Source organism: Lathyrus oleraceus, chromosome 6 (genome assembly GCF_024323335.1).
Source record: "Lathyrus oleraceus cultivar Zhongwan6 chromosome 6, CAAS_Psat_ZW6_1.0, whole genome shotgun sequence".
NCBI classification, from domain to species: Eukaryota; Viridiplantae; Streptophyta; class Magnoliopsida; order Fabales; family Fabaceae; genus Lathyrus; species Lathyrus oleraceus.
This window is the reverse complement of record NC_066584.1, coordinates 505,788,491-505,801,948: the sequence shown is the minus strand read 5'-3', so window position 1 is coordinate 505,801,948 and position 13,458 is coordinate 505,788,491. Positions and strand designations below refer to the sequence as shown.

The 13,458-nt window shown below is 39.8% G+C and overlaps 1 non-coding gene across 1 annotated transcript; it reads right to left on the bottom strand.

Moving 5' to 3' along the window:
- Positions 1-1,891: 1,891 nt before the first annotated feature.
- On the bottom strand, positions 1,892-1,998 carry LOC127099294 (small nucleolar RNA R71). The gene has a single exon (XR_007793816.1). It is a non-coding gene; the product is annotated as a small nucleolar RNA R71 (small nucleolar RNA).
- Positions 1,999-13,458: the final 11,460 nt, after the last annotated feature.

Below are 13,458 nucleotides of genomic sequence, written 5' to 3'. Positions count from 1 at the left end.
GAACTTCCCCATTTACTCACATGGCGGGCGCCATGGAGGGGTGGCGGGCGCCGCCCTTGAATTCCACATTCCCACTAAAGAGAAGTTGAAGGGCATCCCAATCTTTGCATGCTGTTGAGTTCCTCTATAAATAGGTCGTTCTAGTTCACTTCCAAATCATCCAACTTAGTTTACAACACTAAGACTATAATATCATCTGTAAAAGCGGTAATCTGTCACATCAAGGGGTTATCACACCTTAGTGTAATTGAGTTGGAGCACTTTGATTTTTCCGTTATCTTTATTTTCAAAGTCAAAGGTTCATTTATTTCCTTGTACCAGATTTAAAGCCTCCGTTTGGAGCAGGTTCTAATTTAATCGCCTTTTTATTTTACTTGCCATGCCTTAATTTATTTAATTCCTTGTCATGCTTTACTTTATTTAATTCCTTGTCATGCTTTACTTTATTTTCCTGCCATTGTCTTTACCTTATTTAATTTTCTCGCCATTATCTTTATTGCTCGTTTTAACTGTTTTACACGCTTTACTTTTTCTTCACGTCTTACATTCTAAACTTCTTTTTATCATGTTCAATATCATTGTATTTGTTTGTATTACCATGTCTGGCTAAATCTTTCAAAGGTTAGAATGTAAGAATCACGGTTAAAAAGATGTTTCACATATTGCATCTGTAGAAATGCTTTAGGGGCTGTTTTGAGTTTTAATTCGAGTTTTCTGAAACAAACTTGATTAATTTTAACTACTCAAGGAGTGCGAAAGCACCCTGGCTTAGTTAACTAGGAATTTTTATCACTTTAAGGAAAAACGATTTTTGAAACTGTTTTTGGATGCGTTGATAGATTTAAAATCAGGAAACTCCTTGGGTAAACTTTCTGAATCAAAATCACTTTTCAACTAAGCTTATGAGTCTTATTCCTTAAAAATAGGTTTACTACTTTAGCGTTCTGCGCATCTTTTATAAGTGATAATAAAAGGCCTTAATTTGAGGGTAAACTTGGTCCTGAATACGCGAAAGTGACAGTTCCTGTTAAATGGATTCTTTTCAAGAGTAGAAAATATTGCCCAATAAGTAGTTCTATTTATACAATCGAAGCATCGTTTAATTGACGTGAAATACATTCAAGCCTATCTTTATCTGCACTGTATTTATCATTTTCTTTATTTACTGTTATTTTGCGACATCCATATCTCATTTGTACAACCTTAGATAAACATCATAACAATAGTAATCGATAGATTGACGATTTGGTCTCTGTGGGATCGATAATCTTTTATATTACTCTGACGCGATTCATGCACTTGCGAATAGAGCGATCAAGTTTTTGGCGCCGTTGTTGGGGATCATCTTCGTCAAATTCCGTACCCTGTTGTTACACCGTCTAGACTAAGGCATTATTAGCCGGTAAATGCGAAGAACCCGTAGTACCAGAAATTTAGTAGATCCTTTAGCGGAACCCGAATGTTACACTCGTACACGCCTCTTACTCGTCCGAATTAAGAAAGCTATGACCGAGAATCGCGACCGAAGATCTCTTAAGGAATTTGCCCAACCCTCTAACGAGGAACCTAGTTATAGTATAGTAAACCCCCTCTTTCCTGCCAACAATTTCAAACTAAAACCATCTTTACTGCAATTAGTGCAACAAAACCAATTCGCGGGTCTCGCTACTGAGAACCCAAATCAACATTTAAAAGTCTTTATCCAACTAGCCGACACCTTTAAATCCAACGGTGCTTCACCTGATACGATTCGTTTGATATTATTTCCTTTCTTCCTCAGAGATAGAGCACGTTCGTGGTTAGATTCACTTCCAGCTAACTCAATAACCACCTGGGAAGACCTTAGCAGAGAGTATTCCATGCTAGATATTTTCCCCCTAGTAAGACTGCTGATCTTCGAAACCAAATAACCAGATTTACTTAAAACCAATGAGAATCACTTTTTGAAGCTTGGGAGAGATACAAGGAGCTGTTAAGAGTCTGTCTACACCATGGTCTAGAACAATGGCTGATCGTTCATACCTTTTATAATGGACTCCATTATAACACAAAGATGAGCATCGACGTTGCCGCTGGTGGCGCGCTGATGAACAAACCTTACCCTGAAGCTTGTGACCTAATTGAGGATATGGCCCAAAACCATTACCAATGGGGAACTGAACGAGCATCAGTAGAGAAAAAGGAGACCCAAGGTGGAATACATGAGATAAGTTATATGCACATGATGCAAGCGAAAATGGACGCTTTAGCCCTTAAGGTCGAACATATTTTTACAAACTCTAACACCACAACGGTAGTCCACACAGAGTGTGAACTTTGTGGATCTAAAGGACACGAATCGGCGGAATGTAACCTTTTGAACGACCTGAACACCGACCAAGTGAATTACGCCCAAGGTAACCCATTTTCAAACACTTACAATCCTAGATGGAAGAATCACCCGAATTTTTCCTATAAAAACCAGAACCCTATCCCAAAAATTTCACCTCAAAGACCACAAGGTTTTCAAGGCCAAAAACCAAAACAACCTATGCAAGTTGTGCCCTAGAAGCCTAACCTTGAGAAGATCATCGAGCACTTTATATCAGGCCAGACTCAGCAAAATAAAGAATTCCTAAACCAGAACATTCACGTAAACAAACTAATAACGCAATTAGGGACTAAGGTTGATAAGATAATTACTCATAATAAGATGCTTGAAACCCAGATCTCACAGGTAGCACAAAACCAAGCCCCGCAAACTACACCTGGAGGACTTGGACAACCTCAACTCAACCCTCGAGGGTAAGCTAACGCTATCACATTACAAAGTGGGACTGCTTACGAAGGGCATTATAACCCAGCAATGAGCGAGTCCAAAGCTTCTAAAGAAAATATACCTCCCAACCGAGGAGGGGAACCAGTGGAACCCGAAAAACAAACCGACCAAGAAGGAGAACCCAAGGATAAAACTTACAAACCACCACCCCCGTATAAACCACCAATCCCATATCCGCAAAGACTTAAATAAACCAAAATCGATAACCAATACCAAAAGTTTATAAAAGTAATAGAGAAGCTTCATGTAGAGATTCCTTTCACCGAATCCATCACCCAAATTCCATCTTACGCCAAATTTCTCAAAGACATCTTAACCAACAAGCGTAGGCTTAACGATCCCAAACCCTTGGAATGCAACATTATTTATGAGAATAAACTTGCTAAGAAGGAGAAAGACCCTTGGAGTTTTTCTATACCTTGTATTCTAGGGAGTCATGTGATCGACGAAACTTTCCTAGACTTAGGCGCTAGTGTGAGTTTAATGCCCTTAGTTGTGTGTAAAAGGTTAAACTTAGGAGAATTACAACCAACTAAGATGTCCCTCCAATTATCCGATAGATCTGTTAAGTATCCTGTAGGCATATTAGAAGACATCCCCGTTAGAATCGGTCAACTTTACATCCCGACATACTTTATGGTCATGGATATCAAGGAAGACGATGATATCCCTATCCTTTTAGGTAGACCATTTTTATCAACAACCGGAGCTATAATCGATGTTAAAAGAGGAAAATTAACTTTCGAAGTAGGAGATGAAAAGATAGAGTTTATTCTTTCAAAGTTCTTGATGGCACCAATCATAGGAGACGCATGTTACGCGATTGATATCATAGATGAATGCATAAGGGAATTTGATCAAGAAGAACCTATGACCGAACCATTTTCAAACCCGAATGAAAAGGATGACGAGCTAAAGGAAATGGAACCTCACACTAACGAATGTTTGGCCCTTGCTCTAGACCTTTAACCAAAATCTCAAAAACCAGCTCAAGAACTTAAGGAATTGCCCAAGAACCTAAGATACGAGTTTTTGGATAAAGAAATGAATCGCCCAGTACTAGTTAATGCCACCTTAAACCAAGACGAGACAAACCAACTCTTGAATGTTTTATGAAGATACCCCTCTGCCTTAGGATATAACATCTCTGATTTAAAAGGTATAAGCCCATCCGTGTGTATGCACAGGATCTCGCTAGAGGAGGATTCAAAACCTTCCAAAGAACATCAGAGAAGAATCAACCTTGTAATAAGTGAGGTGGTAAAGAAGGAAGTCCTTAAACTGCTAGAAGCTGGTATAATCTATCAGATCTCCGATAGTAAATGGGTAAGTCTTGTACATGTGGTACCTAAAAAGGGAGGCATCATAGTCGTGCAGAACGAGAAGGGCGAGCATGTGGCTAAACGTATAGAAGGCGGATGGCGTATGTGCATAGACTATATGAAACTCAATAAGGGAACTAGGAAAGACCATTTCCCCCTTCCATTCATAGATCAAATGCTTGAGCATCTTGCCAGACACTCTTACTTTTGTTATCTGGATGGATATTCTGGATTTTTCCAAATACCCATACACCCCGAGGATCAAGAGAAAAAAACCTTCACCTGTCCTTACGGAACATTTGCTTACAGACGAATGCCGTTTGGACTCTGCAATGCGCCGACTACTTTCCAATGTTGTATGATGTCAATCTTCGCAAATTATCTCGATGGAATTATGGAAGCGTTCATGGATGATTTCTCGGTATGTGGGTTTGACTTTGAGAATTGCCTCATTAATCTTGAGAAAATCCTAGAAAGATGCGTAGGAGTTAACCTTGTATTAAACTGGGAGAAGTGCCATTTTATGGTTAAAGAAGGCATAGTGTTAGGACATATAATATCTGAAAGAGGCATTGAGGTCGACAAAGCAAAGATAGAAGTGATAGAAAACCTTAACCCTCCTAAGACTGTTAGAGAAGTCTGAAGTTTTCTTGGACACGCCGATTTTTACCGACACTTTATCAAAGATTTCTCTAAAATAACAAAACCCCTGACCGGCCTTCTGATGAAATACGTTGAATTCATTTTCAATGAAAAATGTATCGAAGCCTTTAATCATTTGAAATAAGCGCTAATTTCAGCACCCATTTTACAAACTCCGGATTGGACTCAACCTTTTGAAATAATGTGTGATGCTAGCGATTTCGCTGTAGGAGCTGTTTTAGGACAAAGAAAAAATAAGAAATTACATGTGATATATTACGATAGCAGAACCCTAGATGCCGCTCAACTCAATTATACGACAACAGAGAAGGAACTCCTAGCTGTAGTTTTTGCAATTGATAAATTTCGGTCTTATCTTGTCGAATCTAAGATTGTAGTCTATATATACCATGCAGCTATCCGTTACCTTCTAAGCAAAAAGGATGCGAAACCTAGGTTACTCAGATGGATCCTTTTGCTACAAAAGTTCGACTTAGATATCCGAGACAAAAAAGGAACATAAAACATAGTTGCTGACCATCTTTCCAGACTAGAGCATTTGAAGCCAGACCATTTACCTATAAATGATGATTTCACCTATGACATATTGATAGCTAAGTTAGATATCGTTCCCCTTGAACCTGATAGAGACAACTTTGGAACTGTTTCAGAGATTAGCAGAGTACCATGGTACGCTGATTTTATGAATTATCTAGCCACTGATATCATACCACCTGGCCTCAATTATCAACAAAAGAAGAAGTTCTTTAAAGATGTAAGACATTTCTATTGGGACGAACCACTCCCTTTTAAAAGAGGAACAAATAACATCTTTCGACGTTGCGTCCCGGAAGAAGAAGTTAGAAATATCATAGAGCATTGTCACTCTTCACCCTATGGTGGACATTCAAGCACATCCAAGATATACACTAAGATCCTTCAAGCTGGTCTTTATTGGCCAACACTATGGCGTGATGTCCATACTTATATTGTCCAATGTGACCGGTGCCAGCTGTAGCGGGGTATTCGTTACCATTAGAGATATTGACTAAATCTAAGGTAAACCATACAAGTCGAGTCGCCACCGCACTTCTATTTATCCAAAGGAATGGTTAGAAAGCGAACAAAAACCTAAAAGTTTTATCGAATCAAAAACTAGTAAAAATGTCAGAGATCGGGGTAAAGGGGTTGGTTATGCAATGGAAAGGTTTTAAGCACCCAAAACATCCTAGGTACTCCTAGGGAGCCCTTTTCATACTTGTTGTAAGGTTGGTATTTTGTGAAAAATTTATTTGTGCAAACATGATTGAAGAGATGAGAAGAGAATATACAAGTTATTTACATTTTTTATGTTTGGATGGATACACCCATTGTCTACGTACCATCTTAAAAAAAGATTAGGATCAAAACCTCGTAGTTCGGGGTAAAAATCTCAAAATGAGTTGGTGAATTGATTGGTCCAAAAGCCTTAAGGTCTTTTGTTATCCAAGGGAGAAAACTCAGCCTAAAACCACAAATCCACCATGTGAGGATAACTTTAACATGCTAGTGAGGGGTTAACCCTATAATAAGCATGGAAGACTCATTGTCCATCACTAAGGATATAGGTGAGTATTTGTTTACGAGTGATTTCTGATAAGCAACCGCTAGTCTTCCAAATTTGTATATTTTTGGTAACTCGCAGGATCGACTAGATTGATCCTATGACATGTGTCTTAAGAATTGTTATTATTGTGATTTGACTCATAGTTACGTTTGTTTCTAATTTGTGAATGACAAAAGTGCTTAGACAACAATTCTAAGCGAAACTTATGACTTTATGAACAAAGTAAATAATGATGACTTGGTATTAAAAGATTTAAAGATAGTGAAAAGGCTTAAGAAAGGTAAAGATAAATGACTCAGAGTAAATGCTCTATGTTTTAAGAGAGTACTGGAAATGAAGATTCTGGCGGAATGTAAATGCAAAAATGAAAAGTAATGATAAACTATTGAAAAGTAAGGGCAATTCGACAGATAAAGGCAGTAAAAATACTTTGATTTAAACAATTGGTATGAAAAATATAACATGAACGATGTAAGACCCCAATTTTGTCCCTAAGATCCCTCATGGCATCATAGCATTGCATTACATGGCCTCAAGGATCTTTGAGCATCTTGGCTTCCTTTCCCTTTGGGTGGGACCTCCTAGTGAGTGGTTTGAGATCACCAAGCATGCTTGCATGGTATATCATTGCTTTTATCATTTTGTTTACTAACCAAAAGCACAAAAATATGTCATTTACTTTTTCGTTGTAGCTTAAGCAAGCACCAGGTCAAGAGCTTCAAGAAGATCCTTTGTGCAAGAGATGAGATATTTTTCTTGAGATAAGGACCACATGATCATTACAAGGAGCTTACATGAGCTAGGGTTTCATTTTGAAGCAATTTCCCCAAGTGGTTTAGGCTTAAGTTCATCAAAGCATTTCAAGGTCATCTGGGGACCAAATAGTCAACTGTGCAGTCAACTTTGGGCTTTGAGGTTGGGGAGATGAATTTAAACACCTCAATCATGTTCAAACAAAGTCCATTTGTCATTCTAAACATCTATCTTGAAGATTTTGAAGTCATGGCAAAAGTTTCCAAAAATGGAAAATGACCTGTAATCTCAAGTTTCCAAAAATGGCAAGTTTCTAGTCCACATTCAACTTGACTTATCAATGTCAAAGAAGTTTCAAATGGATTTTTGGTGAACATGAAAGTTGTAGATCTTTGTCTCCCCTTTCCAAAAAGTCCTAATTCATGTCCATATGATGAATGGTTGAAAAGTTATGGCCAAATGATCTCAAGGTGTGCATGGAAGTTCAAAGTGACATAACTTTTGATACAAAGCTCCAATTTGGTCCATTCTTTTTGCAAAATGCTCCTCATGTTCAAGACTTTTCAAATGAACCATTGCCATGCATGGAAAGAGTGTGAATACTCATTATTTTCCACATGATCATTTTGGAGGGAATTTCCATAATTCAAATTTGGCTTATGATACAAGCAAGACAACCATTCCATCATGACCATTGGTTGATTTTGAGTAAATTTGAAGCTTAACATGGAGCTTATCACGTGTAGCATGTGCATGGGACCTCATTGTGCATTTTTTGCAAATTGATCCACATCTCTCTAATCATGATTAATACAAGGCTTAATTGGATTTCAGTGTGATTAGCAGGCCATATAAATACCAAACCCTAACCATAATTGAGGATAAGAGAATTTTCAGATCTCAAATTTTCAAGTTACCTCCAAATTTTCTCTCTCTTCGATTCTTGAATTTCTTCACACAAACACAAAAAATTCTTGCATAATCTTGTTCATCATGCTTCATTGAGCAAGAATCAACCATTGGTTTGAGCAATTCAGTCCAGATTCGAGCAGATCAAGTGCAATCTCATGGAAATGGAAGCTTGAAATTGAAGCAGATCCAGGTGTTTTCATCCAATTCTTTTTGCACAAAGCTTCAAGAGGAGTAAAGTAGAGTAGATCTGGAGCTGTAGAACACCTGAGAACACGAATTCAGAAACTTCAAGTTCAAGGTGACTTCAAATCGATCCTCTCCTTTTGCTGTTTTCTTGTTATAGTTGTGTAGATCTGGTTGTGTGGAGCATGTAGATGTGTTTAGATTTTGATTTGGCTTAGAATTGAGCATGCTATGTTGAATATAAGTTTTGATCTCAATAATGTTTTACTTCGATCTAGAAAACCTAGCATGATTTAGGAAGAATGGATATGATATTTGGATTCCTGGTGAGAGAGCGGTTCGAATGATGTGCGCATATTGAATTTCTGGAAAAAAATTGAGAGCTCTGCCGTGTGTGTGGCCGGAGAAGACGACCGGAGCTACAGCTCCGGCGTCTGGTTCAACTTAGGGTTTATGCCATGTGTTATCCACGTTGTCGCAACCTGAAAAATACAGTGCGCGAAAAAACAACCGGCGAAAAAAATGACAGAAGAGTCGCCACCGTGCGTTATTCATCCCAAAGGAGGGAAAGGAAACGCTCGAAGTAAACCTGAAAAAGGAAAGGACAAGACGGGGTCTCGCAACCAAATCTTGGGTTCGGGAGTCGGTTATGCGAAGGGAAGGTATTAGCACCCCTACGCATCCATAGTATTCTACGGGATCCACTTTTGTAGTTCTTGTCTAAAGGGTGTGGGTTTATCTAATGTGTTATTTACTAAAAAAAGGGGGTTAAATGAAAATGACTCGCGCGGATGTCGCATCCACTGCATACGTATCTCATATGAATATGAGAATCAGAGTCTTCATAGCTCGGCTACCTAGGGGTTAAGGGTAATTGTGCTCGCTAAGACATCGCGTCTTATGCCTACGTATCTCATCTGGCCTGAGAATCAGAGCAAAACGTAGTTCGGTTAACTATGGGGTTATGGATTGGGTTTTGGACGAACGACGTCACTACGCAATCTACCGGATGCTCGACCTTTGGAGACTTACTCGCCTGTAGTAGAAGGAGTTAACGTGTTGCTTTGGGTTTTAGGGTTTGGGATGCTCAAGGGCAAAAAGGCAGTCCTTGACGAAGGAACCGCGCTACCTGCAGGGATACGAACACATACAAAACAAACATGTATAAAGTAAATGTGCCAACAAGGGGCTCAGAAGTAAATAAACAAAAGAAAACAAATGCCTCCTATCGAGGTCTTCCAGCTAAGAAAGCGATAAAATGCGGAAAAGAGGTAAAAGTACCACGCGGATAAAGATCCGAAGTAACAGCAATTAAAGGAGTAAGAAACCCAGGGATCTCCCAAGCTAATGCCATCAAAGAAAGGTGAGTCAGTACAGGTAATCGGAATGAACCTGCAGGGGGTATCCCACAAATAAAGTGGGAAAACCACGCAAACCATCTCTGCAAGAGTCTGTGAGCCCTCACAAAAACTCAACAAAAGGGTTAGTGAAACACGATAAACATTTTTTTCATGGATAACAGTATGGTTTCAGAAACCTCAAACCCTGTGGCATACATTTTAGAAATCATGTGATTAAACATTCAAGGCATAGGTTTCACCCATTCATGCATAATTAAACCCGTGGGCAAAAACATAATGAAATTCATCCATCATACCTCATACATTCAGATGATCCAAATTAAGAGCATAAAATCATGGGAATGAGGCAAACCTGATGGGAGAGACCGGTTGAAATCAAATGGCACGGCTGGGTTTGCAAGGCAATGTTAGGGTTTGCGTGAGATGGGGGTTGCTCTGAGTTCTCTGTCAGGTTCCTCTCCAGGTTTTGTCCAGGGTTTTGTTCCAAGGAAACCTCAGAGTGTTTTTGCTTCTCTTCCTTTTTCTGTCTGAACTCCCTCTTTTATAACCTGATTTTCATGACTTTGTGGGCTCAAATGAGAGAGGTCCAAGTCCAAGTTTTTTCTATTATTTTTTATTTATTTTTTTATTATTATTTTTATTTATTTTTGTAATTTTTTTTTTTCGTTTTTTTTTTTTTTTTTTTTTTTGAAAAAAGTTTCTTGGATCTAATTCTGATTGACATGATGAAATGCAATATGAAATGCTAAATGAATGCATGAATGAGGAGGGCAAATTTTGGGGTGTTACAGCTGCCCCTATTCAATCATCAGCTAACCCGAGTAGGATGAAAGCGAACAGCTTATCAGACAAACAGGGTGAGCTGTGATTGAATACCAAAGACAGACCGAAAATTTGCGCTCCGAGAACACCACAAAAGGGCGGAAATACACCGCGCTGTTTATCTTTCTTCCGATCCTCTGGCTGGATCTGAATCAGTCTTCTGGCTTAATCTGGAGTTTCGATCCTCTGGCTGAACCTATACTCAATTTAGTCCTCTGGTTGGATATTAATTTTGATCCTCGGGCTGGATACGATTTTGATCTTCTGGCTAGATCTCCTTCGTTTCGATTCTCTGGCTGAATCTATTTCCTTTGATTCTCTGGCTGAATCTACTTCGATCTTCTGGCTAGATCTGAATTATTTCGATTCTCTGGATGAATCTATTTCTTTGATTCTATGGCTGAATCTACTTCGATCTTCTGGCTAGATCTGAATTGTTTCGATTCTTTGGCTGAATCTATTTCGATCTTCTGGCTAGATCTGAATTGTTTCGATTCTCTGGCTGAATCTATTTCCGATCTTCGGGCTAGACCTGACTTCGATCTTCTGGCTAGATCTGGATTGTTTTGATGATAAATTCCCATCATTAGGATCCCGCATCTGAGGCATGCGCTGGTTGACCCTCTTTTGAAATCTACACCCAACCTTCATATTAGATATGCAGCTTCAAGACTATTCCACTTTTGGGCTTCATACATATTCTTCGGGCTAGAACATGTTGTAACGACTCCTCAATTAGACTTGGGCTTGCTGGGGAAATAAAGCTTGTAGGCGACTTCACTGGGGAATCTTCAAATTGAGCCTTAGGCTGGCTTACTGGAACACGATTCTCAGGCTGAATCTTCGAAATGACCCTCAGGTTGGAACACTGGAACACGATTCTCAGGCTGAATCTTCGAAATGACCCTCAGGCTGGATCACTGGAACACGATTCTCAGGCTGAATCTTCAAAATGAACCTCAGGCCAGATCACTGGAAAACGATTCTCAGGATGAATCTTCGAAATGACCCTCAGGCTGGATCACTGGAAAACGATTCTTAGGCTGAATCTTCGAAATGACCCTCAGGCTGGATCACTGGAAAACGATTCTCAGGCTGAATCTTCGAAATAACCCTCAGGCTGGATCACTGGAAAACAATTCTCAGGCTGAATCTTCAAAACGACCCTCAGGCTGGATCACTCACGCTTGATCCTCTGGCTGGATCTCATGACCTTGATTGTAAAGTAATTCTTCAGTCTGCTTGGAAGAACCTGTTTATCAACTTATGTGTATGCTTGATATGATATGCATGCAAATGCAAATGTTATGCATGGTGTAAAAAGAAATCTGCTTGGGGAAGCAAACTCCGGTAGGGAACAGATCGCTGTATCAATCCTTGAATGCTCTGTGGGGAATGATCCGTCTGCCGGGATCAATGAGCCACCAAAAATAAATTGGCTGCTTGAAAAGTTGACCTTGCAGGGGGAGTATCAACTATGGAACTTTGTTCGGCGAGGCTCTGTGAGGAGAGTCTGTAGGGAAAACACTTCCTGGGGAAATGTCGTAGGAAACGACCTTTGCTGGGGATATGAACTTGCTAATCGCCCTCAAGTTGGGGATTAACAAATCTGTTAAAAATAATCTGCTGGGGAATGAGATGAACACTGGGAACACCACCCTCTCATCTGTTGGTTATGCGACCACTCCGATGTTGCTAGGAAGATACAGTCTGACACTGTCAACTCCGCTGGGGATATATAGTTTGGATACTGTCAACTCTGCTGGGGAACATGCTCTGCTGAGGAGAGACTTTATCAACCGCTTGGGGATGAGGATTCATGACTTGGCATCCGGTTCCTGTGACCTGCAACCAAAAATACACGTATGCCTCGGGGGAATTACTCGGTTTGAATTCACCGTCCGGGATTAAGCACATTCAAAGCAATTTTAAATGTTTTCCTGTGCAAATCATCTGCAAAAGCCACCATTATGTTCATATGCAATATGTTTTATCAAAAATTCGGACATTTTTGCAAACAAACTGATAAATGAAAAATAAAGAGGCTCTTTAACTGAATTATTCGACTCTTACTGGGGAGAAAATTTGTGCCAGGAATAGGCGAGGGTATCAGGAAGCTGATCCCTGAAAAGAGGTGATCGCTATAAAAAGAGAACTATCCTAATGGCAATGGGGATACGGGGTCCCACCGAGTTTCGACTCTTCTATGGCTCGTATGTCCTTAAGACGCTCTGCTCATCTTGCTTTCTGAAGTGGATGATTAGTCGATCTTTAACCTTCGAAGATTGCCGGATTGAATGAAACGGTGATATAACACTAATGAACTCAGATCACAGTCATTCGCTTATTCCCTAACTTTTGCCTGGATCGCCCCCTTTTCGGGTTTTCAAAACACCGGGATACCCATTTTTGCCTGAGCCGCCCTTTTGGGTTTTCGACTCACCGGGTGTACTCTTTTTCTATATCCCTAATTTTTGCCCGAACCTCTTTATTCTTTTTTTTTTGGTTCGTCGGGATGCCCTTTTTTTGCCAGGACTATTCTTTTTATCGTCCAGCGGGTCTATTTTATGCGAAGTATATATTTTTTTTAACTGCGTCTGAGTTAATAGGGGACGGGAATCCTTCGCCATCCATGGTTGTTAGCATCAAAGCTCTGCCATAGAAAATCCTTTTAACCACGTACGGACCCTCATAGTTCGGTGTCCATTTGCCCCTGTGATCTGTGTTGGGAGGAAGAAATCTTTTGAGTACCAATTCACCGACTTGATACCCCCGAGGGCGCACTTTCTGACCAAATGCTTTCTTCATTCGTCTCTGACCGAGATACGTCAATTCTGGGTACGTAGTTCCAACATAGCACCTTAATCATCGAAGACAAGGTAAGCAAAGCATCAGCAAATTGGTTTTCTTCAAAAGAAAGTCAACAATCTTCTCGTGTAGTCTCTGTAAGGAGCCAGATGAGGCTGAGGTGTATACCATTTCCCGTTGGTTTGATTGATGACCAAAGCTGAATCCCCGTATACATCTAGGGTTTTAATC